At 45.3% G+C, this 27,754-nt stretch overlaps 1 protein-coding gene across 1 annotated transcript in view; it reads right to left on the bottom strand.

The window, feature by feature from the left end:
- LOC134206195 (sodium/calcium exchanger 3-like) overlaps window positions 1-27,754 on the bottom strand; it is a 593,875-nt gene that overhangs the window by 235,448 nt on the left and 330,673 nt on the right.

Here is a 27,754-nt window from a genome sequence, read left to right on the forward strand (position 1 = left end):
TGTATTTACTGCCACAAATGTGAGCATCTAAAGTGCAAAAACATTATCGGAAATGCGGTATGGAAGATAAGAGAACGACCTTATTTCTGTTCGCTTGATTGCCAAGAATTTCACCACAGAGATATGAGCATTGCTTCCACTGAGTCTCAGGTACTGCGAGAACTGCAAACGGTGTTGACAGAAGTGAGGGAAACAAAAACGGAGTTGCAGGTATTGAAAACAACCATTGCAGACATCGAGAAATTCCAAAGTTTCGTTTCCTCAAAGTTGGATGATCTACTCACAGAGGTTACTACGCTGAAGGCAGAGTATGGAACACTGAAGTCCCACGTTTCCACGTTATATCAGATGGACGACTCACTGAATAGCAGAATGAACACTCTGGAGACTGATTTTGATAAAATCAACCGAATGGCAATATCGAAGAATGCTGTTCTTCTCGGCATCCCGATGAGGAAGAATGAAGATCCAAAACAAATTGTGCGCAATGTTGCCGCTGCTATGGGGTGTGAGCTGGAGACGGGGTTGGTATTAGAGGCACGACGTCTGATAAAATATAACAACAATGATACGAATCAAGTTCCTTTAAAAGTAACATTCAATAGTGAAACGGTTAAGGAAGAGTTGTTCGACAAAAAGAAGAATCATGGTAAGCTATCCCTGCCACAAATTGATTCAACTTTTACTGATACTGCAAGGGCAGTTGTTTTACGTGATGAGCTAACTGGCTTTGGTATCAGGTTGCTGAAAGAAGCGCGGGTCGTACAGGAACAGTTGGACTTCAAGTTCGTTTGGGCTGGGCGCAACGGCGCAATTCTGATGAAGAAAAATGAGTCAGCAAAGGTCGAAGTAATCCGTAGTGTAGTGGATTTGGAAAAAATCAGAAAGTCATCCCAACGACGTCTTGTTCAGGGAATTTCTTCATCCCCAGAGGGTGGACCAGCCCCAAAACGTCGTTAGAAAAAACTTGTGGTACAGTTTTGTGTTTTTTAATATAATTTTGCTAAATGGCTTGTAATATTGTATATGAATGTATTGAAGATTGGTTAATAAAACGATATGTTTCAACAAATAAGTCACTCAAAATACTCCAGCTCAATATTAGAGGAATAAATGACCTAATGAAGTTTGATAGTTTCAAAGCGATTCTGCAAAAATACGGTGAGCGTATTGATATTATCATATTGTGTGAGACCTGGCTCAAAGAGGACTGTGTTGGTTTGTACAACATTGAAGGCTATCGAGGAACATTTTCATGCAGATCGAGCTCAAGTGGTGGATTAGCATTTTATGTTCGTGATGATATGAGTACGGAAATTGATTTGAGTGAAGTTAGTGACGGTTTTCATCATATTCGATGTCGTGTTAACACTTATGGAACACCAATACATATTCATGGAATATACAGACTGCCAAATTACGAAGCAAGAAAATGTCTTTATTAGAAATAGAGAGCATGCTGGCCAGTGTACCTAACGAATGTGACTGTATCCTTGTAGGTGATATAAACATTCCTGTTAATATTCAGTCTAATAACATTGTACGTGAATATACGCGACTTTTATCCTCTTACAATGTAGTTGTAACGAATACAGAACCAACAAGGCCTGTAAGCGGAAATGTGTTAGATCATATAGCTTGCTCTAGTGCTATTGTATCTGATGTTGTGAATGAAACTGTTATTGTCGACCTTAGTGATCATTATTTAATACTTTTTTCAATCAATGTTGAGTGTGAAAAGTCTCAAATGATACTTCACAAAGAAATTGTTAATCATGCTCGATTGAATGATATGTTCATTCAGTTAATGAACCGCATGCCTCTGAACCTATCAGCAAACAATAAAATCATGTACATTACTGACTCTTACAATTCGTGCTTAAAACATTGCTCCAAATCTATATCAATCAAAGCGAAGGTAAAGGGACATTGTCCCTGGATGTCAATGGACATTTGGTACTTGATTAAGCAAAAAAACAAATTGCTAAAAAAGAAGTGGCATAGGCTGCACGATGAGCGGATAGCAGGATTATTAGAACACGTGTCAAAATTACTTAGCAAGAAAAAAATTCAACTAATGCGGAAAGGGGATCAAAAATCGGCATGGAATGTGATTAATGATGTTTTAAGCAGAAAGTCGAAGCACAATAATACATATGAAATAGAAATAGAAGGCCGTTTAGTCAACAATACGGTTGAAGTTTGTAGCATATTTAATGATTACTTTAGTAGTATAGGGGACAATCTAGCATCAGTGATTAGGAAAGATCATAGTATACATCCAATGAACTTGTTACAATACCAACAGAATTCAATGTATTTAAATCCTACTACAAGGAATGAAATCATACAAATAATTCATAATTTGGATGCAAAAAAATCTGCTGGTCATGACAATATTCCAGTATCTTTCGTTAAACTTCATTTTAACATGTTTGCATCGATTATTGTCGAAATATTCAATGAAATCATTTTAACGGGTCAATACCCTGAATCTTTGAAAATAGCCAAAGTAATTCCTGTGTTTAAATCTGGAGACCGTAAGAACTTGAACAACTACCGCCCTATTTCCACACTGTCCGTCATTGATAAGATAATTGAAAAACTGTTAGTAGTTAGGTTGATGGAATATTTGACACGCTACAATATCTTGTTTGAGCATCAATACGGTTTCAGAGAGGGGTCAAGTACCTTGACGGCTTCGTGTGATCTGGTTGATCAAATCTATGATGCATTAGATCATCGGCTTTATGGAGGGGTTATGTTTATTGACTTGAAGAAGGCATTTGACACCGTCGACCACGCTTTGCTCGTTTCGAAACTAGAAGGTTATGGCATAAGGGGACCAGCTGGACTATTGCTTGAGAATTATCTAAAGGACAGAAAACAATTTATATCAATTGGTAAACATAAATCTACAATGCAGTTCATTCGCACAGGAGTTCCTCAAGGCAGCAACTTGGGTCCTATCTTATTCCTGCTCTTTATTAACGATTTGGCAAAGCTACCCTTGTCCGGAAAACTACGACTGTTTGCCGATGATACCAGCATTTTCTACAAAGGATCGGACTGTGGTGCAATATTGCAAGATATTCAACAAGATGCCTCACTACTTCTTGATTACTTCTATTCGAACGTTCTATCTATGAACCTGAAGAAAACTAAGTACATGTTGATTCATTCTTCGAGGAGGCAAATTCCAGCTCACGATCCTGTAGTAATACAAGGGCAAGTATTAGATGAAGTATCAGAGTACACTTTCCTAGGTCTTATAATTGACTCCACAATGAGTTGGAAACCTCATGTTGAGATGCTCAAAAATAAAATCGGGTCTCTATGTGGGATTATGAAGAAAATTTCCGCTTTCTTACCACCTGTTTGCTTAAAAAATATCTATTTTTCATTGGTTCACTCTAGACTCTCGTATCTCGTCTCAAACTGGGGAAATTCAAATAAATCACAACTGAGAGAATTACAAGTTATTCAAAACAGATGTCTCAAATTAATTCTTAAAAAACCCTTTTTGTATCCCACAAATATATTGTACAGTGACAAATTACACTCTGTTTTACCAATTAAGGCTTTGTATGAGTTTCAAATAATGATGCAGATGCATAAAATTGCAACTAACCAGCCCCTACACCACAATTACAGTCTATTAATACTGCACACAATCAGAGCATCTCTGCAGCAGGGAAACTTCATTCTTCCAAGACCTGGATCAGAATTTGGTCGAAAAAGATTAACATATTATGGTAGTAAACTGTATAACACCTTGCCTTTAACGATAAACGATAAAAATACTTTAAAGATAAAATTAATCACTTTCTCATATAGGTAAATACTCAATTAATTCGTTAACCTTATGTTTTCTTCATCACACAATAATACGTTGAATCTATCAACATCAACCGGTGGCGATGTGTCGCATAGCACTATAGAGATCATCGAGCTCGACGAATAACATCCTCCATTTATATTATACTTAAATTGATCAACGAATTAACTTTGTTTTTTTTTATTGGATTATATTATAGTGAAAGCATAGTGTTACAAATACTTTGAATAATAATACTTAATTTTTGTTTTGTTCTTGGAATAGATAAGCATACGGTATAAACACCTCCTTCAAAGAGCAATTTGCTCACTTGATGGTGTACATGAATTAAAGAATATGAAAACCATGTAAACTTCAGATCCAAAACTTGTATACGTTTAATAAAGCTATAATTGAATTGAAAAAAAAGAGCCTTCTTTCAAAGAGCCAAGAGGCCCGGAAGCCTCCTTTCAAGAGGCCCGGAAGTCTCCTTTCAAGAGGCCCGGAAGTCTCCTTTCAAGAGGCCCGGAAGTCTCCTTTCAAGAGGCCCGGAAGCTTCCTTTCAAGAGGTCCGGAAGCCTCCTTTCAAGAGGCCCGGAAGCCTCCTTTCAAGAGGCCCGGAAGCCTCCTTTCAAGAGGCCCGGAAGCCTCCTTTCAAGAGGCCCGGAAGCCTCCTTTCAAGAGGCCCGGGAACCTCCTTTCAAGAGGCCCGGAAGCCTCCTTTCAAGAGGCCCGGAAGCCTCCTTTCAAGAGGCCCGGAAGCCTCCTTTCAAGAGGCCCGGAAGCCTCCTTTCAAGAGGCCCGGAAGCCTCCTTTCAAGAGGCCCAGGCCTCCTTTCAAGAGGCCCGGAAGCCTCCTTTCAAGAGGCCCAGCCTCCTTTCAAGAGGCCCGGAAGCCTCCTTTCAAGAGGCCAGAAGCCTCCTTTCAAGAGGCCAGAAGCCTCCTTTCAAGAGGCCCAGAAGCCTCCTTTCAAGAGGCCCGGAAGCCTCCTTTCAAGAGGCCCGGAAGCCTCCTTTCAAGAGGCCCAGGCCTCCTTTCAAGAGGCCCGGAAGCCTCCTTTCAAGAGGCCAGAAGCCTCCTTTCAAGAGGCCCGGAAGCCTCCTTTCAAGAGGCCAGAAGCCTCCTTTCAAGAGGCCCGGAAGCCTCCTTTCAAGAGGCCCTGAAGCCTCCTTTCAAGAGGCCCGGAAGCCTCCTTTCAAGAGGCCCTGGAAGCCTCCTTTCAAGAGGCCCGGAAGCCTCCTTTCAAGAGGCCCGGAAGCCTCCTTTCAAGAGGCCCAGAAGCCTCCTTTCAAGAGGCCCGGAAGCCTCCTTTCAAGAGGCCCGAAGCCTCCTTTCAAGAGGCCCGGAAGCCTCCTTTCAAGAGGCCCGGAAGCCTCCTTTCAAGAGGCCCGGAAGCCTCCTTTCAAGAGGCCCGAAGCCTCCTTTCAAGAGGCCCAGGCCTCCTTTCAAGAGGCCCGGAAGCCTCCTTTCAAGAGGCCCGAAGCCTCCTTTCAAGAGGCCCAGAAGCCTCCTTTCAAGAGGCCCGGAAGCCTCCTTTCAAGAGGCCCGGAAGCCTCCTTTCAAGAGGCCCGGAAGCCTCCTTTCAAGAGGCCCGGAAGCCTCCTTTCAAGAGGCCCGGAAGCCTCCTTTCAAGAGGCCCAGAACCGTCCTTTCCAGGGGCCCAGTCCCGTCCCTTCCAGAGGCCCCGTAGCCCCCCTTCAGCTGGCCCAGAAGCCTCCTTTCAAGAGGCCCGGAAGCCTCCTTTCAAGAGGCCCAGGCCTCCTTTCAAGAGGAGGCCCGGAAGCCTCCTTTCAAGAGGCCCGGAAGCCTCCTTTCAAGAGGCCCGGAAGCCTCCTTTCAAGAGGCCCGGAGGCCTCGTTTCAGGAGGCCCAGAAGCCTCCTTTCAAGAGGCCCAGAAGCCTCCTTTCAAGAGGCCCGGAAGCCTCCTTTCAAGAGGCCCGGAAGCCTCCTTTCAAGAGGCCCAGAAGCCTCCTTTCAAGAGGCCCGGAAGGCTTCTTTCGAGCAGCCCAGAGGCCTCCTTTCAAGAGGCCCAGGCCTCCTTTCAACAGGTCCGGAAGACTTCTTTCAAGAGGTTCAGAAGCCCAGTTTCAAGAGGCCCGGAAGCCTCCTTTCAAGAGGCCCAGAAGCCTCATTTCAAGAGGCCCACAAGCCTCCTTTCAAGAGGCCCAGGCCTCCTTTCAAGAGGCCCGGAAGCCTCCTTTCAAGAGGCCCAGAAGCCTCCTTTCAAGAGGCCCAGAAGCCTCCTTTCAAGAGGCCCAGAAGCCTCCTTTCAAGAGGCCCGGAAGCCTCCTTTCAAGAGGCCCAGGCCTCCTTTCAAGAGGCCCGGAAGCCTCCTTTCAAGAGGCCCGGAAGCCTCCTTTCAAGAGGCCAGAAGCCTCCTTTCAAGAGGCCAGAAGCCTCCTTTCAAGAGGCCCGGAAGCCTCCTTTCAAGAGGCCCGGAAGCCTCCTTTCAAGAGGCCCAGGCCTCCTTTCAAGAGGCCCGGAAGCCTCCTTTCAAGAGGCCGGAAGCCTCCTTTCAAGAGGCCAGAAGCCTCCTTTCAAGAGGCCCAGAAGCCTCCTTTCAAGAGGCCCGGAAGCCTCCTTTCAAGAGGCCCGGAAGCCTCCTTTCAAGAGGCCCGGAAGCCTCTTTTCAAAAGGCCTGGAAGCCTCCTTTCAAGAGGCCCAGAAGCCTCCTTTAAAGAAGCCCAGAAGCCTCCTTTCAAGAGGCCCGGAAGCCTCCTTTCAAGAGGCCTGGAAGCCTCCTTTCAAGAGGCCCGGAAGCCTCCTTTCAAGAGGCCCGGAAGCCTCCTTTCAAGAGGCCCGGAAGCCTATTTTTAAGAGGCCCAGAAGCCTCCTTTAAAGAAGCCCAGAAGCCTCCTTTACAGATGTCCGGAAGCCTCCTTTCAAGAGGCCCGGAAGCCTCCTTTCAAGAGGCCCGGAAGCCTCCTTTCAAGAGGCCCAGAAGCCTCCTTTCAAGAGGCCCAGGCCTCCTTTCAAGAGGCCCAGGCCTCCTTTCAAGAGGCCCGGAAGCCTCCTTTCAAGAGGCCCAGAAGCCTCCTTTCAAGAGGCCCAGAAGCCTCCTTTCAAGAGGCCCGGAAGCCTCCTTTCAAGAGGCCCAGGCCTCCTTTCAAGAGGCCCAGAAGCCTCCTTTCAAGAGGCCCGGAAGCCTCCTTTCAAGAGGCCAGAAGCCTCCTTTCAAGAGGCCAGAAGCCTCCTTTCAAGAGGCCCGGAAGCCTCCTTTCAAGAGGCCAGAAGCCTCCTTTCAAGAGGCCAGGAAGCCTCCTTTCAAGAGGCCCGGAAGCCTCCTTTCAAGAGGCCAGAAGCCTCCTTTCAAGAGGCCCAGAAGCCTCCTTTCAAGAGGCCCAGAAGCCTCCTTTCAAGAGGCCCAGGCCTCCTTTCAAGAGGCCCGGAAGCCTCCTTTCAAGAGGCCCAGAAGCCTCCTTTCAAGAGGCCCGGAAGCCTCCTTTCAAGAGGCCCGGAAGCCTCCTTTCAAGAGGCCAGGAAGCCTCCTTTCAAGAGGCCCAGGCCTCCTTTCAAGAGGCCAGAAGCCTCCTTTCAAGAGGCCCAGGCCTCCTTTCAAGAGGCCCGGAAGCCTCCTTTCAAGAGGCCCAGAAGCCTCCTTTCAAGAGGCCCGAAGCCTCCTTTCAAGAGGCCCGGAAGCCTCCTTTCAAGAGGCCCGAAGCCTCCTTTCAAGAGGCCCAGGCCTCCTTTCAAGAGGCCCGGAAGCCTCCTTTCAAGAGGCCCAGAAGCCTCCTTTCAAGAGGCCCAGGCCTCCTTTCAAGAGGCCCAGAAGCCTCCTTTCAAGAGGCCCAGAAGCCTCCTTTCAAGAGGCCCAGGCCTCCTTTCAAGAGGCCCGGAAGCCTCCTTTCAAGAGGCCCAGAAGCCTCCTTTCAAGAGGCCCAGGCCTCCTTTCAAGAGGCCTGGAAGCCTCCTTTCAAGAGGCCCGGAAGCCTCCTTTCAAGAGGCCCAGAAGCCTCCTTTCAAGAGGCCCAGGCCTCCTTTCAAGAGGCCAGAAGCCTCCTTTCAAGAGGCCTGGAAGCCTCCTTTCAAGAGGCCCAGAAGCCTCCTTTCAAGAGGCCAGAAGCCTCCTTTCAAGAGGCCCAGGCCTCCTTTCAAGAGGCCCGGAAGCCTCCTTTCAAGAGGCCCAGGCCTCCTTTCAAGAGGCCCAGGCCTCCTTTCAAGAGGCCAGGAAGCCTCCTTTCAAGAGGCCCGAAGCCTCCTTTCAAGAGGCCCGGAAGCCTCCTTTCAAGAGGCCCAGAAGCCTCCTTTCAAGAGGCCCGGAAGCCTCCTTTCAAGAGGCCCGGAAGCCTCCTTTCAAGAGGCCCGAAGCCTCCTTTCAAGAGGCCAGAAGCCTCCTTTCAAGAGGCCCAGGCCTCCTTTCAAGAGGCCCAGGCCTCCTTTCAAGAGGCCAGAAGCCTCCTTTCAAGAGGCCCAGGCCTCCTTTCAAGAGGCCCAGGCCTCCTTTCAAGAGGCCCAGAGCCTCCTTTCAAGAGGCCCAGGCCTCCTTTCAAGAGGCCCAGGCCTCCTTTCAAGAGGCCCAGGCCTCCTTTCAAGAGGCCCGGAAGCCTCCTTTCAATAGGCCCAGAAGCCTCCTTTCAAGAGGCCCAGAAGCCTAATTTCAAGAGGTCCGGAAGACTCCTTTCAAGAGGCCCAGAGCCTCCTTTCAAGAGGCCCGGAAGCCTCCTTTCAAGAGGCCCAGAAGCCTCCTTTCAAGAGGCCCGGAAGCCTCCTTTCAAGAGGCCAGAAGCCTCCTTTCAAGAGGCCCAGAAGCCTCCTTTCAAGAGGCCCAGGCCTCCTTTCAAGAGGCCCAGGCCTCCTTTCAAGAGGCCCTGGAAGCCTCCTTTCAAGAGGCCCAGGCCTCCTTTCAAGAGGCCCAGAAGCCTCCTTTCAAGAGGCCAGAAGCCTCCTTTCAAGAGGCCCAGAAGCCTCCTTTCAAGAGGCCAGGAAGCCTCCTTTCAAGAGGCCAGAAGCCTCCTTTCAAGAGGCCAGAAGCCTCCTTTCAAGAGGCCCAGGCCTCCTTTCAAGAGGCCCAGAAGCCTCCTTTCAAGAGGCCAGAAGCCTCCTTTCAAGAGGCCCGGAAGCCTCCTTTCAAGAGGCCCAGAAGCCTCCTTTCAAGAGGCCCGGAAGCCTCCTTTCAAGAGGCCCAGGCCTCCTTTCAAGAGGCCCAGGCCTCCTTTCAAGAGGCCCGGAAGCCTCCTTTCAAGAGGCCCGGAAGCCTCCTTTCAAGAGGCCCGGAAGCCTCCTTTCAAGAGGCCCAGAAGCCTCCTTTCAAGAGGCCTGGAAGCCTCCTTTCAAGAGGCCCAGGCCTCCTTTCAAGAGGCCCGGAAGCCTCCTTTCAAGAGGCCCGGAAGCCTCCTTTCAAGAGGCCCAGGCCTCCTTTCAAGAGGCCCGGAAGCCTCCTTTCAAGAGGCCCGAAGCCTCCTTTCAAGAGGCCAGGAAGCCTCCTTTCAAGAGGCCAGAAGCCTCCTTTCAAGAGGCCCAGAAGCCTCCTTTCAAGAGGCCCAGGCCTCCTTTCAAGAGGCCGGAAGCCTCCTTTCAAGAGGCCCAGAAGCCTCCTTTCAAGAGGCCCGGAAGCCTCCTTTCAAGAGGCCGGAAGCCTCCTTTCAAGAGGCCCGGAAGCCTCCTTTCAAGAGGCCCAGAAGCCTCCTTTCAAGAGGCCTGGAAGCCTCCTTTCAAGAGGCCCGGAAGCCTCCTTTCAAGAGGCGCGAAAGCGTACTTCCAAGAGGCCAAGAAGCCACCATTAAAGAGACCCCGAAGCATCCTTTCAAGAGGCCAAGAAGCCCCCTTTCAAGAGGCCCGGAAGCCTCCTTTCAAGAGGCCTGGAAGCCTCCTTTCAAGAGGCCTGGAAGCCTCCTTTCAAGAGGCCTGGAAGCCTCCTTTCAAGAGGCCCGGAAGCCTCCTTTCAAGAGGCCTGGAGCCTCCTTTCAAGAGGCCCGGAAGCCCCATTTCAAGAGGCCCAGAAGCTACCTTTCAAGAGGCCCGGAAGCCTCCTTTCAAGAGGCCCGGAAGCCTCCTTTCAAGAGGCCCGGAAGCCTCCTTTCAAGAGGCCCGGAAGCCTCCTTTCAAGAGGCCCGGGAGCCTCCTTTCAGGAGGCCCGGAAGCCTCCTTTCAGGAGGCCCGGAAGCCTCCTTTCAAGAGGCCCGGAAGCCTCCTTTCAGGAGGCCCGGAAGCCTCCTTTCAGGAGGCCCGGAAGCCTCCTTTCAAGAGGCCCAGGCCTCCTTTCAAGAGGCCCAGGCCTCCTTTCAAGAGGCCCGGAAGCCTCCTTTCAAGAGGCCCGGAAGCCTCCTTTCAAGAGGCCCAGGCCTCCTTTCAAGAGGCCCAGAGGCCTCCTTTCAAGAGGCCCAGAAGCCTCCTTTCAAGAGGCCCGGAAGCCTCCTTTCAAGAGGCCCGGAAGCCTCCTTTCAAGAGGCCCGGAAGCCTCCTTTCAAGAGGCCCGGAAGCCTCCTTTCAAGAGGCCCGGAAGCCTCCTTTCAAGAGGCCCAGGCCTCCTTTCAAGAGGCCTCAAGCCTCCTTTCAAGAGGCTCAGAAGCCTCCTTTCAAGAGGCCCGGAAGCCTCCTTTCAAGAGGCACGGAAGCCTCCTTTCAAGAGGCCGGAAGCCTCCTTTCAAGAGGCCCAGGCCTCCTTTCAAGAGGCCCGGAAGCCTCCTTTCAAGAGGCCCGGAAGCCTCCTTTCAAGAGGCCCGGAAGCCTCCTTTCAAGAGGCCCGGAAGCCTCCTTTCAAGAGGGCCGGAAGCCTCCTTTCAAGAGGGCCGGAAGCCTCCTTTCAAGAGGGCCGGAAGCCTCCTTTCAAGAGGGCCGGAAGCCTCCTTTCAAGAGGGCCGGAAGCCTCCTTTCAAGAGGCTCGGAAGCCTCCTTTCAAGAGACTCGGAAGCCTCCTTTCAAGAGGCCCGGAAGCCTTCTTTCAAGAGGCCCGGAAGCCTTCTTTCAAGAGACTCGGAAACCTCCATTGAAGATGCTCAGAAAACTCCATTCAAGAGGCGCATAAGCGTCCAATGATGATACAAGTCCTGTAGGAAGCTAGATGGGTAAACTTAATGTTAGTTGGAAAGTTTCACGGAATGATAACAATTTCAGCACACTTTATAAAGAGTCTTATATCCTGTTAGCTTTTATGGCCATTTTTTCATATATCCTATGAGTTCAGCTTATTTTCATTTACATCAAAAAATAAGGGGTACCTCAATTGATGCAAAAGTTCAAAGGGGTACCTCTCATAAAAAAGGTTGGGAGCCGCTGATCTAGTTTATGATAATAATAACACATACATTATTAGGGGACCCGTTGCGTAGTTGTCTACACGTTCGCCCCACAAGTTCATGATTATGGGTTCGCTTCCCAGCCCCTCCACCAAACCCTCGTCAGTCGCTGGTGTTTTGGGGTACGGTAAGCGAAAATCGCCAATAACTTCGCCAGTATTTAATGTTTTTTTTGTTTTTTATCGCCACGAACATTATAGAACATAAAAAAATGTAAAAATCTTGGGGGTTATTTATCAATAACGACCCATATCTCGACTTCTATAGCAGATTGAATAATAATTTATACAGCATAAAAGCAACTTTCACTACAAATTTCTGAAAGACACCAATGATGTATCTCCACAATTAAAGGAAAGAGAATTTTTATCTCACTTTTAGGGAGATCAAGCTTAGCTTAGCTTAGACTGACTGTACATATCAATGGTAACTACTCCGTGATTAATCAGAGCTGGTGCGAATTGCTCTTCGATCCCATCTCACTTTTGGGGCTATTCATCATACTTTTTTCTCCATATTATGAAGCTTAACATACTGAAAAACCTACTGGACTGTTCGTTTTAATTATATTTATTGAACGGCTACTCGGCCTTACAATTATTACAACGAGTTTATTATTTACCCAACGTTTCGACACGAAGATTGTGTCTTTTTCAAGGGGAAAATATTTTTGTTGTTTATGACGATATTTTTGTTGTTTATACGGCAAATTTAGAGGCACTACTCGTCGATAGAAAACCTTCCGCACGAGATGGTATATGAGCAAATCAAACCGCCTTACTTTTGACAGTGGAGATATATCAGCTTCCATACTGATATTCTTCCCTTCTCCTATAAACGGGAGTTTGACATTTGACTTTAGTTTCTATAAAACATTCTACAAGCCTGCCGTATCTTAACGAAACTATCAAATGTATACTTTCGCCTCTAATTATATCATGAACATGAACGTCAATGTTTGGAAGATGATCTTACATACGACGACAAATAGCAAAAATATTTTCTCCTTGAAAAAGATACATCCCCTTGTCGAAACACCGGGTAATAAACACGTTGTAATAATTGTAAGACTGACTAGCCGTTTAATAAATATAATACTGAAAAACTTCTGCAAAGTCACTTAGCTTCCAAAATAAACTTCTAAAGGCCAACACATTTTTTATCACGAATTCCTGGGTTAGAAAATACTGTGCGCTTAGGACATCATGATCATGATGATGATGGTCCCGCCACATACCCCTACCCCTACCCTTGATATAATAACAATTTATTCAGATTTGCAAAAAATAAAAACGATCTAATTACCATCACAGATATGAATTTCATAATTTTTCATTACTAGGATAAGGGAGGTATTTTGGACCACCAGTTCGACTGCTCATATTTTGGACCACTGAGTGCAAATTTCTCTTGGTGGTCCAAAATAAGAGCCCCCGTAAGGGTGGTCCAAAATACATCCTTTACTCTATCCAGCAAAAAAGGTAAAAAAAGAAAAAAAAACTATTGTTTTCATCTACAGATTTTCATAAACATCGGTTGTGATACTTCGAGTTTATACTAAAATGCAAAACTTACGATACCTCTCGTACAGATTACAAAAGTTCCATCAATTATCGCGTTTTATGTTTTTACAAAAACACCTAGCGTTTGTCACTTGTAAGCATCAATAAAATTAATAATTTAAATCGTCAACAAAATAGGCCTTTTGGCCATTTGACCGCATAGGTCATTTGGCCGAATAGGACATTAGGCGGAATATGACATTTGGTCGAATAGCCTTTTTGGGCCACATGTCCTATTTGGCCAAATGTCCTATTCCGCCTAATGTCCTATTCGGCCAAATGACCTTTTCGGCCAAATGTCTTATTCGATCAAATTACCTATTCACAAAATGTGCTATTCGGCCAAATGACCTATTCGGCCAGATGGGTATCGGCCTAGTGGCATTCGGCCAAATGAAATTGAGCACCCCTTGACACAATATCTAGAGACTAGCATGAGACTAAATGAGAAAATTGATTGAAAAATAACTGAGATATGGCAATTTTAAAATTAAGCTGCATCGATTTTATTTTTTTTTTGGCGAATGTATCGTAGTACCGGTCTAGGCAGTTTTCGGATTAGAAATTGTTTCGACTGCCCTGGGCATAAAAGTATCATCATGATATATATAAGTATCATGATGATATACGAATGCAAAAATGGTAGCTTGGCTAAGAAACCTCGCAGTTAATAACTGTGGTAGTGCTTAATGAACACTAAGCTGCGTGGCGGCTCTGTCCCAGTTTTGAGGATGTAATGCCAATAAGATGAAGATGATGATCGTAGTGCTAAATATCCCTAGTGGTAATGTGATCGATACGGTTGCAAAATTCTCCCTGGGAATCGATGCGGAAATTCATTCGAGAATTATGTTGTAAGTTCTTCAGCAACAATCTGCGGAGACTACATGCTGAATTCCATGAATTCTAGCGGAAATCGCATTGGAAATTCTTGCAAATTCGAGGCGCAATTTCTGAGGTCCCTTCTTGCAAATATTTTTTCGGGAATACAATTGGAAACACCTCCATGATTTTCTGGGGAAATCGTTTTGGCAAGTTCTGTTGACTTTCTTTAGTAAATTCATGCGGACAACTTTCCGGGAATTCTCCCGTTCCATAAAAAGTCCCCGTGAATTTCTCCAAAATCAGAGAAAACTTGTTCAGTTATTTAAACAATCCTTGTCAAAATTCCTAAGGAGGTTTCTCCGTAATTTGAGGGTATACCTGTGAAAACATTACGCAGCAAAGCTGGAATAATAAAAATGACAGTAGTGTGTGGCCTTTGTTTTGAATGGGGTGACCTTTAAAACGTGAGTGCATTTAGCTTTGGATTCCGGTAGGATTGTCCCTAATGATTATTTGTTTTTGCAGTGGAAGATGTTCCATGAAAGTGTCTTTTGATTTCTGAGTCATATCTCCCAAAATTAAGCCTTTTTGTTTTTCTAAGATTTGGGGAGGGTAGTTGTTCTGCAATTGCACAAATCGAGCTTACAGACATAGTTATTAATTATAAACTTTGATTGTACTGAATTATTCTGTTGTGCATTGAAATCTAGCAATCTTCTGTTACGGTTAACATTTTTTGGGGGAATGGCCGTATGACCGAAAAACATTTGCCTAAAAATGGAATTTGGCCGAAAGGAACACACGGTCGAAAATGTCGTTCGGCTGAAAGTTGTTGGACCGAATACGTTATTCGGTCAAATCAATCATCTTGCCAAAACCTATCTGGGCGAAAGTAATTTACGTCTGAACTAATAACTTGTCGATGCTACTTTACGATGATGTTTCGGACAAACTAAACCATTACCTACGAGGGTATTGTGTTGAATCCCTCGAGTTCCTAGAAAATGTTTGGTTCAAATAAAAAAAACCTTGAACAGCTCGTGATTTAAGCATCTGCGTCACACACCATTTTTCAGCATCCTACCGAGTATTGTACGCAGCTCTTTTTGTTCGAAGACCCCGAAAGCTTTCCGGTCCGCCTCTTTTAACGTCCACGCTAGATGTCCGTAAACATCCACTGGTAGAATCAGAGTCTTGTACCTAAGACCCTATTCGTAGCAGCAAAACACTTTGCACTTCCCGCGAAACGCCATTGTTACATGTCACAAGCATTCCACGGTAAACAAATTGTTCAACGAATTTAAACACATCCAAATCAAACACTACCTGAGCACCAACACCACTATGTTTACCTCTATCTCTACCCGTAAGCATGTATTTTGTCTTGGTCGAGTTAATGGTTTAAGCCTTTCCTCAACAGTGAGATGAACCATTAATTCAGTAGGACAAAAGCCCCCACTACTCGATATCGATGTCGTCCGCAAAGCCCAAGAAATTATGCGACCGATCGATAATAAGGCCTTTTTTCTGCACGCCAGATCCCCTTATCGCCCCTCAAGTGCAATGTTGAACAATAAATATGAAAGTGCATCACCCTGCTTTCGGTACGGTCATTCACACATACATTCGCACCGTTCAACAAATACTTGCTACACCTGGCTGCCATAGTCCATAGTCTTGTCTGTCAGCAAATTCGTAAAATCTCCGCATATCGATTTTCTCGCCTGAATGGTCCTGCCAGCTTGCATCGCTTCTATCCGCCCTAATCAAAATCGGAGAATTTATGATAGCCATCCACATTCTAGACAGATACGACGTTTCAACCCTTGCCCAACGGAGTAAATTGACACATGATGCTTAAAAGCCTAGAACTAAGCGAAGTCCCTTGGCTGTGCTGAACAACTGGGTCTTGTCTGACCCCATCCTGGTCGTCGCTGATAGTTTAACAGCGCTCTGAGTAAGCTCAACGACCTTGCCGAGTGCTCCTCTTCGGCAGGTTTAGTCAAAACGCAGACATAAAATAGCAAAAAGGACAGCAAGTTCATCTGACGTTCATAGGTTTACTTAAATCTCAATTTAAAAACGAGCCCCGTTAAATTGAATGAATCACTTGCAAGTCAAAGGTTACTTCCTGTCGGTTAGCAGCAAAAAAAAGCTCTAGCTCCATTGGTTGATATTTGATATGTTTCCGAAATCAATCAGCTGTAACGTCAGAATCTTCGAAAAAAAATCCATCCACATTGAATAGATTGACCACGTCAGCCATCAAAACAAGATCTATTCCACAGCAGGAGCACGACCAAGTGCCGATTCTCACGATGGATTACCACCCATCCTCTCCTGGAGCAATTCCGGCACGTTCGTTCGATTTCCGTCCGGGCCTTTTAGCGAGAAGTAAGCGATTTGAAACCAAAGTGTTTTTGTATGACCAAACCAATCCCGTCTGTGGCGGCCAGCCAGCGTCACGTCCCGGTGATTCACATCGCTGTCGGTGAACAGCAGCGAGCATCATCCGTTCGTACACGGACGAAAATCTCAAATTCAAAAACCTCCGGGGAACGGTGGACGATTGGCACTCGCACGTACGCTGTTGACTGATTTGTAGAGGATAGGGTCTCTCGATTGGTTTAGAGAACAGATAAAGGGATGTTGCATTGCACTGTTAAAGGTTGGAAAAAGGTTTAACATTTGTACTGCAACCCTCGGATTGTGAAATTTCACTATTTTACAACTACAAATGTTAAAAATAGAAAAAAAAAATCTTGTGTTAGAATGTGCCAAACCTACGTCCGTTATTCTATGCTATGATATTGACTTTTCGTCTGAGTAGAAATTGAAATGGATTTGATGGGTATTTGCTTTCAAGCAACCCTTTTTTGGGGACAGCATTGCCGGAACTAAATATTCGTCTGTTGCAAGCTGTGCCAAGGAAACGGCCATCGAAAGAAAACAAGAAGCAGTTGAAGGCACTGAAGCAAAACAAAAAACGCTTCCACTTGGACCAGTGGAATTGCAACAGCGACCTTGGGTTGTTTTTCTGCGGCGTGGCAAATCCCTCTCGACGTCGAGCGTCAAGCAGGACTCCTGCAGCGAACGCGAAGTTTATTTGCACTTCATTTCATTGCATCGACCAAGGAGAGCGAGTGCGTGGTCCAGTTAGGTGAGTGGGATAGGGAAAAAAAGAAAAATCCTTTCTGAGCCAACCACACTGCTGAGTAGCTTTGGTTCGTTTTCTGAGCTAGGGTAACCGTGCATATAGCGGAGGTGATAAGTCGTCAATTTATCATTTTTTTTTCATTACTTTGTTTTTTTTTTCTTAGCTCATAGCCGACTATTAATTCACTGTTTGAAATAATTGCACATCCCCAGTTATGAATATAGAGATTTTTATATCAATCAATATATGAGTTTAAACTGAGAAATAAATTTGTATTAATTTGTATTCAATAAATTTAAATAATTGGTGACGTTAAATTTAAACAAAAATCATGTCCTAACTGTCTTCCATAATTAATTAATATATGAAGAATTAATTAATTACATGAATTAAAAACTGTAAATATTTTCTATTCTTAGGGGAGGGCATTTAGTTGGAACGCCGCAACAGGAATTCGCCTGTCTGATAATGGAGCGTGATGGCGTCCAGTAGTTTAATACCGTCGAAAGAACCGGATAAAGTCTTTTCACCGGCGTAGAATGACATATGAAGTTCTTGCTCTGGAACACTCCCCCGAGTAGCACAATATAGACCGATTAAGTTGCAGCAACTTATATATGACTAGATATGGTCGTATATAGGTTACAGTAACTCGTTCATGAGAAGTGTGCTGCTTGGGTCCATAATCACAATTAGTGTCAGCAGGTGGTAGGGGAACGCAGAGGAAGGGGCAATCGTTGACCGAGTAGTTCGAGGACACCAAGCAGGATCAAACATGACAACCGAACCATATGGACCAAATTACAACATACAAGTTTTCCATTTTTCTGTTATAGAGATCAATGAGAGCTACTGGTTAACATCTCTTTCGGAAAATGGCGTATACGTCACTTTGTCTGATTACGGCAGTAGGTACCCACTTTCTAAAGCGAAAATGTCCATCAGGATGTCGCACAATGACTGGAACCCGGACAAATCCTCAACAAATTTTTAGTTTGTTTCGCGAAGGTCGATTCTTTTAAATTTCACAGATATATAAAATGAACTGAATCCAAAATTCTATGATTGTTTTATCTTATTTATTATCGATTCATCAGAACCATAATACCGCATTGGGTTAACGATGGTAGTCAAGGTAATGCAATTGCAATTGCCTCCTTTCAAGAGACTCGGAAGCCTCCTTTCAAGAGGCTCGGAAGCCTCCTTTCAAGAGGCTCGGAAGCCTCCTTTCAAGAGGCTCGGAAGCCTCCTTTCAAGAGGCTCGGAAGCCTCCTTTCAAGAGGCTCGGAAGCCTCCTTTCAAGAGGCTCGGAAGCCTCCTTTCAAGAGGCTCAGGCCTCCTTTCAAGAGGCTCAGAAACCTCCTTTCAAGAGGCTCAGAAGCCTCCTTCAAGAGGCTCAGGCCTCCTTTCAAGAGGCTCAGGCCTCCTTTCAAGAGGCTCAGAAGCCTCCTTTCAAGAGGCCTCAGAGCCTCCTTTCAAGAGGCTCAGAAGCCTCCTTTCAAGAGGCTCAGAGCCTCCTTTCAAGAGGCTCAGAAGCCTCCTTTCAAGAGGCTCAGAAGCCTCCTTCAAGAGGCTCAGCCTCCTTTCAAGAGGCTCAGAAGCCTCCTTTCAAGAGGCTCAGAAGCCTCCTTTCAAGAGCTCAGCCTCCTTTCAAGAGGCTCAGAAGCCTCCTTTCAAGAGGCTCAGAAGCCTCCTTTCAAGAGGCTCAGAAGCCTCCTTTCAAGAGGCTCAGAAGCCTCCTTTCAAGAGCTCAGAGCCTCCTTTCAAGAGGCTCAGAAGCCTCCTTTCAAGAGGCTCAGAAGCCTCCTTTCAAGAGGCTCAGGCCTCCTTTCAAGAGGCTCAGAAGCCTCCTTTCAAGAGGCTCAGAAGCCTCCTTTCAAGAGGCCTCAGAAGCCTCCTTTCAAGAGGCTCAAGCCTCCTTCAAGAGGCCTCAGGCCTCCTTTCAAGAGGCTCAGAAGCCTCCTTTCAAGAGGCTCAGAAGCCTCCTTTCAAGAGGCTCAGAAGCCTCCTTCAAGAGCTCAGAAGCCTCCTTTCAAGAGGCTCAGAAGCCTCCTTTCAAGAGGCTCAGAAGCCTCCTTTCAAGAGGCTCAGAAGCCTCCTTTCAAGAGGCTCAGAAGCCTCCTTTCAAGAGGCTCAGAAGCCTCCTTTCAAGAGGCTCAGGCCTCCTTTCAAGAGGCTCAAGCCTCCTTTCAAGAGGCTCAGGCCTCCTTTCAAGAGGCTCAGAAGCCTCCTTTCAAGAGCTCAGAAGCCTCCTTTCAAGAGGCTCAGAAGCCTCCTTTCAAGAGGCTCAGAGCCTCCTTTCAAGAGGCTCAGAAGCCTCCTTTCAAGAGCTCAGGCCTCCTTTCAAGAGGCTCAGAAGCCTCCTTTCAAGAGGCTCAGAAGCCTCCTTTCAAGAGGCTCAGGCCTCCTTTCAAGAGGCTCAAAGCCTCCTTTCAAGAGGCCTCAGAAGCCTCCTTTCAAGAGGCTCAGAGCCTCCTTTCAAGAGGCTCAGAAGCCTCCTTTCAAGAGGCTCAGGCCTCCTTTCAAGAGGCTCAGAAGCCTCCTTTCAAGAGGCTCAGGAAGCCTCCTTTCAAGAGGCCTCAGAAGCCTCCTTTCAAGAGGCTCAGAAGCCTCCTTTCAAGAGGCTCAGCCCTCCTTTCAAGAGGCTCAGAAGCCTCCTTTCAAGAGGCTCAGAAGCCTCCTTCAAGAGGCTCAGAAGCCTCCTTTCAAGAGGCTCAGGCCTCCTTTCAAGAGGCTCAGGCCTCCTTTCAAGAGGCTCAGAGCCTCCTTTCAAGAGGCTCAGAAGCCTCCTTTCAAGAGGCTCAGAAGCCTCCTTTCAAGAGGCTCAGAGCCTCCTTTCAAGAGGCTCAGAAGCCTCCTTTCAAGAGGCTCAGGCCTCCTTTCAAGAGGCTCAGAAGCCTCCTTTCAAGAGGCTCAGAAGCCTCCTTTCAAGAGGCTCAGAAGCCTCCTTTCAAGAGGCTCAGGCCTCCTTTCAAGAGGCTCAAGCCTCCTTTCAAGAGGAAGCCTCCTTTCAGAGGCTCAGCCTCCTTTCAAGAGGCTCAGAAGCCTCCTTTCAAGAGGCTCAGAAGCCTCCTTTCAAGAGGCTCAGAAGCCTCCTTTCAAGAGGCTCAGAAGCCTCCTTTCAAGAGGCTCAGGCCTCCTTTCAAGGCTCAGAAGCCTCCTTTCAAGAGGCTCAGGCCTCCTTTCAAGAGGCTCAGCCTCCTTTCAAGAGGCTCAGAAGCCTCCTTTCAAGAGGCTCAGAAGCCTCCTTTCAAGAGGCTCAGAAGCCTCCTTTCAAGAGGCTCAGAAGCCTCCTTTGAAGAGGCCTCAAGCCTCCTTTCAAGAGGCTCAGAAGCCTCCTTTCAAGAGGCTCAAGCCTCCTTTCAAGAGGCTCAGAAGCCTCCTTTCAAGAGGCTCAGAAGCCTCCTTTCAAGAGGCTCGGAAGCCTCCTTTCAAGAGGCTCGGAAGCCTCCTTTCAAGAGGCTCGGAAGCCTCCTTTCAAGAGGCTCGGAAGCCTCCTTTCAAGAGGCTCGGAAGCCTCCTTTCAAGAGGCTCGGAAGCCTCCTTTCAAGAGGCTCGGAAGGCTATTTCTTAATTATGGGTCACCAGTTTTTACACATTGAAGGTGAAATTAGTCCCACATATCATCTGTTGGTTTTTTTTATGTAATTACAGCTAGCCTGGTAATAACGGAGTAGCAACCGTGGACTGTCAATCATACTCTTGCTCATGTTCAAACCAGCGACGTGGGGAATCCAATGAATTATCTTAATATCTGTTTTACGTACACTGGTTGACAAAAATATTCGTCATGTTTTCATAGAAAGTACTAAGAAAATATGCCGGATACTTTTGCCCATCAGTGTAGTTTATGTTGGGTGGTCGTGTCTTGTACATAATCCTTTTGATTTTGCCAATCAATCTATTTTCAATATATATTTCTCAATGTATCTAATATCTACAATTTGACCAATCCACCAAATTTGGTGCAATGTGGCAAAAAAATGGCATCGTTTGTTTGTGAGGTACATAAGGTGCATATGTTTCGTGTCCATTTTCTTCTTCTTATTTGCTTTACATCCCCCACTGGGACATTGCCGACTTAGCTTAGTGTTCATTTTAGCAGTGTACATTCGTGTCCATGAAATCTTTGAAGTAATATAAACCAAACCTTTAACAAAATTGCACATTCATTACCTTTTAGATTAATAGAATATTAAACAAATCTGGTAATACATAAATCATGTACATTTTTTTAAAAGTACGTTTCTATCGCTGAAGAAATGGTGACATTTTTTACAAATTTGTCTTCCTTGGATGTTGAAGTTTAAACCTTTGCATTATTTGGTATCATTACGCATAAGTCTGACAAATTATGAATCACTCTTCCAAGTAGTTCATCTTCATCATGCATGTTTCACAGGAACCACTCGGCAAAAGCATATGTTGACCAACTTGAATCAAGTGGTCCAGTGGTAGAGAAGCGTACGCCCAGTAAAGGAAACTCTATCAACATCATTGTGCTGCGATACAACTGCATCTAAAATTGTAACGAAAGTGATATCACTCCTTGTATCTCATCCTTCAAGCGCATTGTACACATACTCCAGCTCCGGAATTTTCCAACCGGCGCGGAGTAGGTATCCGTCTGCCTGACAGACTGCTGCCTGTTGTCATTAGGCAAGTAAACATCCACTGGAGTGTTGCATACCGACCGACGACGGTAGTAGCGAGCGGCTATCTATGAGCAAAGGAACGGCTTTCTACACCGAACTCAACTGAGCAGCAAGAAGCAGCTATTCATCATGATCTACGTGATGAGAATGTAATCAACAAAATTGAATAATAATTAAATAAAGTCGTTCACTTACTCTCTACACAATGAGTCATCATAGGGCTCGACTACACTAAATATCTCCGTTCTTAGTGAACACGAGCATCGGCGTCGAGTGAAGGTTGAAGTAGGCACGCATGACTGAAGTAATCCAAATACATAGTCAGTCAGCTGGAGCCAGGACATCAGCATCTTTAATTTCCGATCGATTTCCTTGGAACTCCAAGGAACGAACGTGAAGGCAAACATCACATCAGCAAGGGGCTCTTCTCATCATGTCTCTCATCAGACTTTCTGTGTTTTCACAAACACAATTTCCTGGCGATGGTTCACTAACTCGGGTGCCATGCCAGGCTGGTTGGCAACATATTTCCCAGACGATTCCGTATGGCTATGAAGCAAACACAAGAATAGATTCACGCATGGTGATGCAAAACAAATTTGGGGTTTGTGTTTTGTATCCTAATTTCAAATTTGATTACGGAATGGGTTCGTCCCACAATATGATTAAACGTTACTAATTGTCATCAATTCTGATTTGTTTCTCCACAAATTCACGAGAGCTTTGAAAGTCACTTCTTAAAATTTTATTTTTGTGAACGTTCGATTGAAAAATAAAAGCGATAATATTGATTTCTCCTCACCACCTCCTTGGAGCTTGCAAATACGACCGAATTATTGAAAAAGCATTAAATCAAATTCAGAACAAAGCCTTCAGATACACATTCAGAAAAAAAAAGTGCGTCCCAACACACAAATCATCCCGTGGGAGCATGCCTGGGCGCCACGTTTGCTTTATCACTGACCGCTGGCTGGCTGGTATTGAGGTTTATTATACCGCCATTCATTTCGTTGTTCGGTACCGCACCGCGCTGCTATGGTCGTGATGCCCGACCTTTCTACCCACTCCACCCTGTTACTTCTGTCTGGTGGTGTGCGTATTCAGATTTATTCCATGGAAGGGGTTTTCCTCATAACTAATGAATGTCAACATTGTGACCGGTAAAGCAAGAATTAATGTCTCGGCTTTCGGTTTGTTAAGCCCTAAATTAACCTCCTTGAAAACGTCACTGAGTTAGTTTAGTCGAGGCACAATTGGAAAAAGCAAGTTCGCGTGGATGGGAGCTACAACAAGCTCGCCATTCATACTGGGACGCTTGATGCCCCAGCTTCCGGTTTGTATGTAGTTCACGAGTTTGAAATTCATACGACGACGCGAACACCAGATCTCGCTCTGCCATGGCGACACCACCCATTAGGGGAAGGGGGGGCAAAATGCCCTAGCTAAGCAAACACTGATTTATTGTCTTATTTCTAACGCTATTCATGGGTATTTTTACATTATGCAACAGTTAATCAAGATAGCTAGTTGATGCCATTCAAATATTGTCAAAAATCTCAATCATATTGATAATATTCACATTTGAAAAAAGTGGTGATATTCTGTTGCCGGAAAACTCATGAGGCAAAACGCCTTTTAGCTGGCAACTACTAGGGAACAAAGTACCATGCGTAGGCGAATCAGCATTCTGGTATGGATAGTGCGTGGAGACGCAAGTACATTGTAGGTTAGCGCCACTAGGGCGTTTTGCCTCGCCAAAATGTTAGATGTTTCTTCAAAATGTGGAAATTTTCGATTTTTCCGACCTTCCCATACACTATTTTGAAACTTTTTTCACCTAACCTACATAATTTTAGATCTAGTTTTGTTACGGCCATCTCAATGACGGTAAATATGACGGAAACCACAAAAGGCGTTTTGCATCGGGGGGGCGTTTTGGGGCCTCTTCCCCTACCAAAGTAAAATTATTGGAACATAAATTAAGCGTAAACAATGACGAGAACTCAAATGGGGTGGGTGGTTAACCGGTCGGGCTTAGAGGTGCGCGCCGCCACCGACGAAATGTTTTGCCATTACTACCCTACAGCTTTGTATCGGCGCTCCGCTGCTTAGAATTTGCCAAGCCGCTGATTTGTAATATTCTACGCCTACGTCTGTTCAGATTGGGTAGGAGTCTTTGGATAAAATTGCATACGCGATGGAAACACACACACACACACACTCGAAACGCACACTCGACTGTATTGAAGCGGCAAGAGGCTTCAATACAGTCGAGTGTGCCCCTCCCATCGGAAATCAGCCAAACTTTTGTTCCAGGCAATAAAGCTGCCCGGTTCTGGGTTTGAAATAGGGGGAAAAATATATTAAGCTCTTTTAGTGGAATGTATTCAACCGTCTAAGACGAATTAAGTACTGTCCAACTGGTGGAATTAAATGGACAGTACTTAATTCGTCTTAGTCGTTTGAAATAGGGTTTAAGGTATTCAAAACTGAATATTCAGGCAAGTATCAATGCTACAATACTAGGTTCTATCCTAAGTCAGTTGTCGATTCTATTTTGCCAGATCTCCTACTGAGAGCTTCCATAACAAGGATTACAATCTCCCAAACAATTTCATCATCGTTTCTTCATCATCAACATCAGCTTCATCGCACATCCGGTCAACGAGTGCCAGTGCATGTAACAACGCAATATGTTAGTCCACAGAATAGTACGCATGTATTCCGCCATCTAAGCCGCTAGCATCCCTGTATGTGAAACACGTACGGGGAAGAGAACGAAGACTGTTGACTTCTATCTTAAAATACTGTACTGATGGGAAACTCTCCCATCGGCATATCGGACAACAACCTGAAATCGTGCAGTCAACGGTCAGTCGTGTGATTGAACATAACTACGAAACACTGATCATCGAATAGGAGGAGAAATGCGATCAGAATGGATGATCCATTAGTGATCAGGATCATAACAAGCGTGCCGTGAAAGCTTTCAAGCGGGATCCCAATGCTTCGGTTGGGCATGTGTCCATAAAGTTGAGTCTGTCAGTCTTTCGACCGAGAGGTACTGCATACGTACAAGTGCAAATGATCACAAACGTGACAGACGACAAATAACGGTGAGAAATACATGATATGGCAAGCAATCTGCTCATACGGCAAACGGAATAAGCTGTTCGTGACTGTAAACGGTAAAATCAATATCAAGTAGTGTCTACAGGAGCGTCTGCATACTCTGATGAAGCATCACGAATGCCTTACGATCTTCTGGTCGCATCTAGCTTCGGGCACTATTCAAACGTTGCCCTGGAGTGGTACGAGCCCAACTTTCGTACCCAAGGACATGAACCCGCCAACTCACCGGAACTAAGGCACATCGAGGAACACTGGGATATTATGATGCAGGCACTACGTAAGCATCTCAAGGAGGTCGACTCGTATCTCAATATAGCTTATCTCCACTTCTCATTTCTCGTTTTTCACTTCGCATTTCTCAGTTTTTACAGTTAGAAGTGAGAAGCAAGAAATGACGAGAAGAAGTGAAAAGTGAGACGTCCTCCTGTAAAAAATGAGAAATGCGAAGCTCGAAGTGAGAATTGAGAAATGAAAATTGAAGTGTAGAGTAAGAAGTAAGAAGTGGAACATTTTTTTAACCTGCGGTAGAAAGCTACTTTGAAAGTTTGAAAAGTGTGTTCACCACGTGGTGGATTGTGGCAGTCAATGCCGGCCCACGAATGTTCTACGAATCGCCATCCGTAGAACATCATAACCATCCACGCATGTATTGCATAGGCACCGGCTACTGGATGGATAGGTAATCGGACTGATATCGGCGATAGAGAGTGAGTCCCTCGCTCTTCGTCAGCATTTCTCGGCTCTTCCAATGCCGAACCTTGACCTCCACACTGAAGGATGATCGAAAACCAGTCGAATTCTAGTAGCCACCGGGAACACTTGGGCAGCGAACCTACGCACAATTTTAACTTGTCTAGTTTTTTTTAATTACAAACAGATATGTAAGTGTGCAAGAGAAATCCGTTGTCGTCGTCAATAAATTATGAGTTAATGTAACTAGCGTGTTTAAATAATCGTGAGTCCGGTTTTGCTAAGTGGAAAGAAAAGTGCATGCAAGTTGCCCAAGGTTTGAGAAGAGCTGGTTTCTGTGGATTAAAGGCTGAATTTCACCTATAATGAGATGATGTCGGACCTGATATACTGCTCCATGCCAATTGCTATCGAACTTCAACAAGGTTAAAGGATCAGGTTCGTTCACAATCCGTGACCAGAGGATGCAAGATTGTAATACAGTTCTGCATTATTGCATCAATGATCTGGCTTTCTCAGTCTCTGGGTTGATCAAACCGGCTATATTTTGAATTGCCCGACGTTTCGGCAGGATGCATTTTGCCTTTTTCAAGGGAAAATTACTAGTCAATCGTTTTTCGTATTAAAAGATATGTTTGTATAATATTTTAACTGTTTAATATTTAAAACGAAAAACAGTTGACTGATAATTTACCCTTGGAAAAGGCAGAATACATCCTGCCGAAACGTCGGGCAATTCAAAATATAGCCGTTTTGATCAACCCAGAGACTGAGAAAGCCAGATCCTTGATGCAACAATTTTTCCAGTCGGTAGTTAATAATAGCTCTGCATCATTTACATGCAGATACTGTATAAGAACTGGGCAATAGCTGTACAATAGCTTTTTTCCACAATAAAATTATTGCAGTTTCGAGCTAACTCAATCTAAAACCGAATTCTGCTTCGCAGGTTGTCAAAAAGAGTTTAACAATTGCTTTGGAATATTTGGAAGATTATCTTCACGGGAATTAGTGTTTTTTGTTGAGCAGTGCATTCATTTTTATTTGTATCCTGTTCCACAATATGTTATTCTTTAAACAAAAAAAAAATTAGGTCAAGCTTGGGTTCGAACCTAAGCTTGTCTTAAGCATCGCTACAGTACATCCGTGCGCTAGACGCCGAGTTCAATATGATTGTTTATAGGTGTGATGATTGAAAGCCAATGTACGGGGGAAAGGTCGTTTGGCTGAAACCCATTCGGCCAAAAGCCATTTGGCTGAATGCCGCTAGGCCGAACAAACCATTAGGCCACAACTCGTCTGGCCGAAAGACATTTGTCGAACGGGTCATCTGACCGAATAAGTCATTCGGCCGAGAAGGTCGAATAGCATAGCCAAATGACCTATTAGGTCATGTGACATGTTCAAAGATGACTTTCGGCCAAATTGTATATTTGGCCAAATGACTATCGCACAAATGACATTCGGCCGAACGATATTCGGCCAAACGTTCCTTCCTCACGCTGGTCCGAAAATCGGCGCGGCGTGAATTGGCGTGGTGATTTTTCTATTACGTTCGTTTCCTAAGGATGTTTTTTTGCATTTTCCGGGATACACACCAAGGCACGCTCTTGGCTCATGTTGGCCTCAGGTGGGTCTTGGAATAATGGTTTGTTGAACCAAATAACACATTCCCACACAACTAATGGGTATACTATTTATTTACTCTTGGTATACTATTTCATTCGATTACTTCGTAAGTATAAGTGACATTTCACTCCATGCAAATCACTTGTTTGCCCTAACCTTCTTCTTATTGGTATTAAATCCCCCTGAGATATTGGCGCCTCGCAGTTTAATGCTCTCTAAGCACTTCCACCGCCTACCGTTTCTAAGCCAAGTTATATTTTTTTTGCACTCGTATATCGTGATGATAACACGATAATGCTTTTATGCCCAAAAAAGTCAAGACCGCACCGGGAATCAAACCCAGCCACCTTCAGCATGGCCTTGCTTTGTAGCCGCGCATCTTATAGCCCGGCTAAGGAAGGCCAAAAAACCCTAACAGGTCATACGTATGAAAATGCCGTTTGGTTGAAATGGTCCTTTAACAGAAATCGCCATTTAGTCCGAAAATATAAGGAACTATTTGACCAAATGACATATTTGGCCAAATAACTTTGGCTAAATAGATGGGCTTTGGTCAAATGGTATGTTCGGTCAAACGACATATTCGCCCAAACAACATTTGGTCGTGTGGCCTTCAGCCAAATGGCTTTCTGCCAAACAGGCCTTGCAAGATCATTTTGCGGCAGGAATCCTGCCGCAGGATGTAATATTTTTTTGGGCAAAAATATTATAACTTATCACAGAGCGCCTCGAAAAGATATTATCTTTTGAGCATTTATTGATGATCCTGATAGCCAACGCAGTTTAGGTTTTGTCCACGTTGCGAAGGCGTTGGTACAACAAAAGCTATAAAAAGATATTTCTCCATGGCGAATATTGTACTTTGTTTACTGAGAAGATATTTCTTAATTGATTCGACTAAGATGGTGATGTTAGAGTTTTTCTCTTTCAGGCATTTTGGATCAGAAACGGGGTATCCATTCTTCTGTATACAACACATTTAACTCAATTCACCGTATTCGGTAAATTTTACAGAAATCTCAACAGCAGAACTGTTCGGTAATTAATCTACA

This window comes from Armigeres subalbatus, chromosome 1 (assembly GCF_024139115.2).
Source record: "Armigeres subalbatus isolate Guangzhou_Male chromosome 1, GZ_Asu_2, whole genome shotgun sequence".
NCBI classification, from domain to species: domain Eukaryota; kingdom Metazoa; phylum Arthropoda; class Insecta; order Diptera; family Culicidae; genus Armigeres; species Armigeres subalbatus.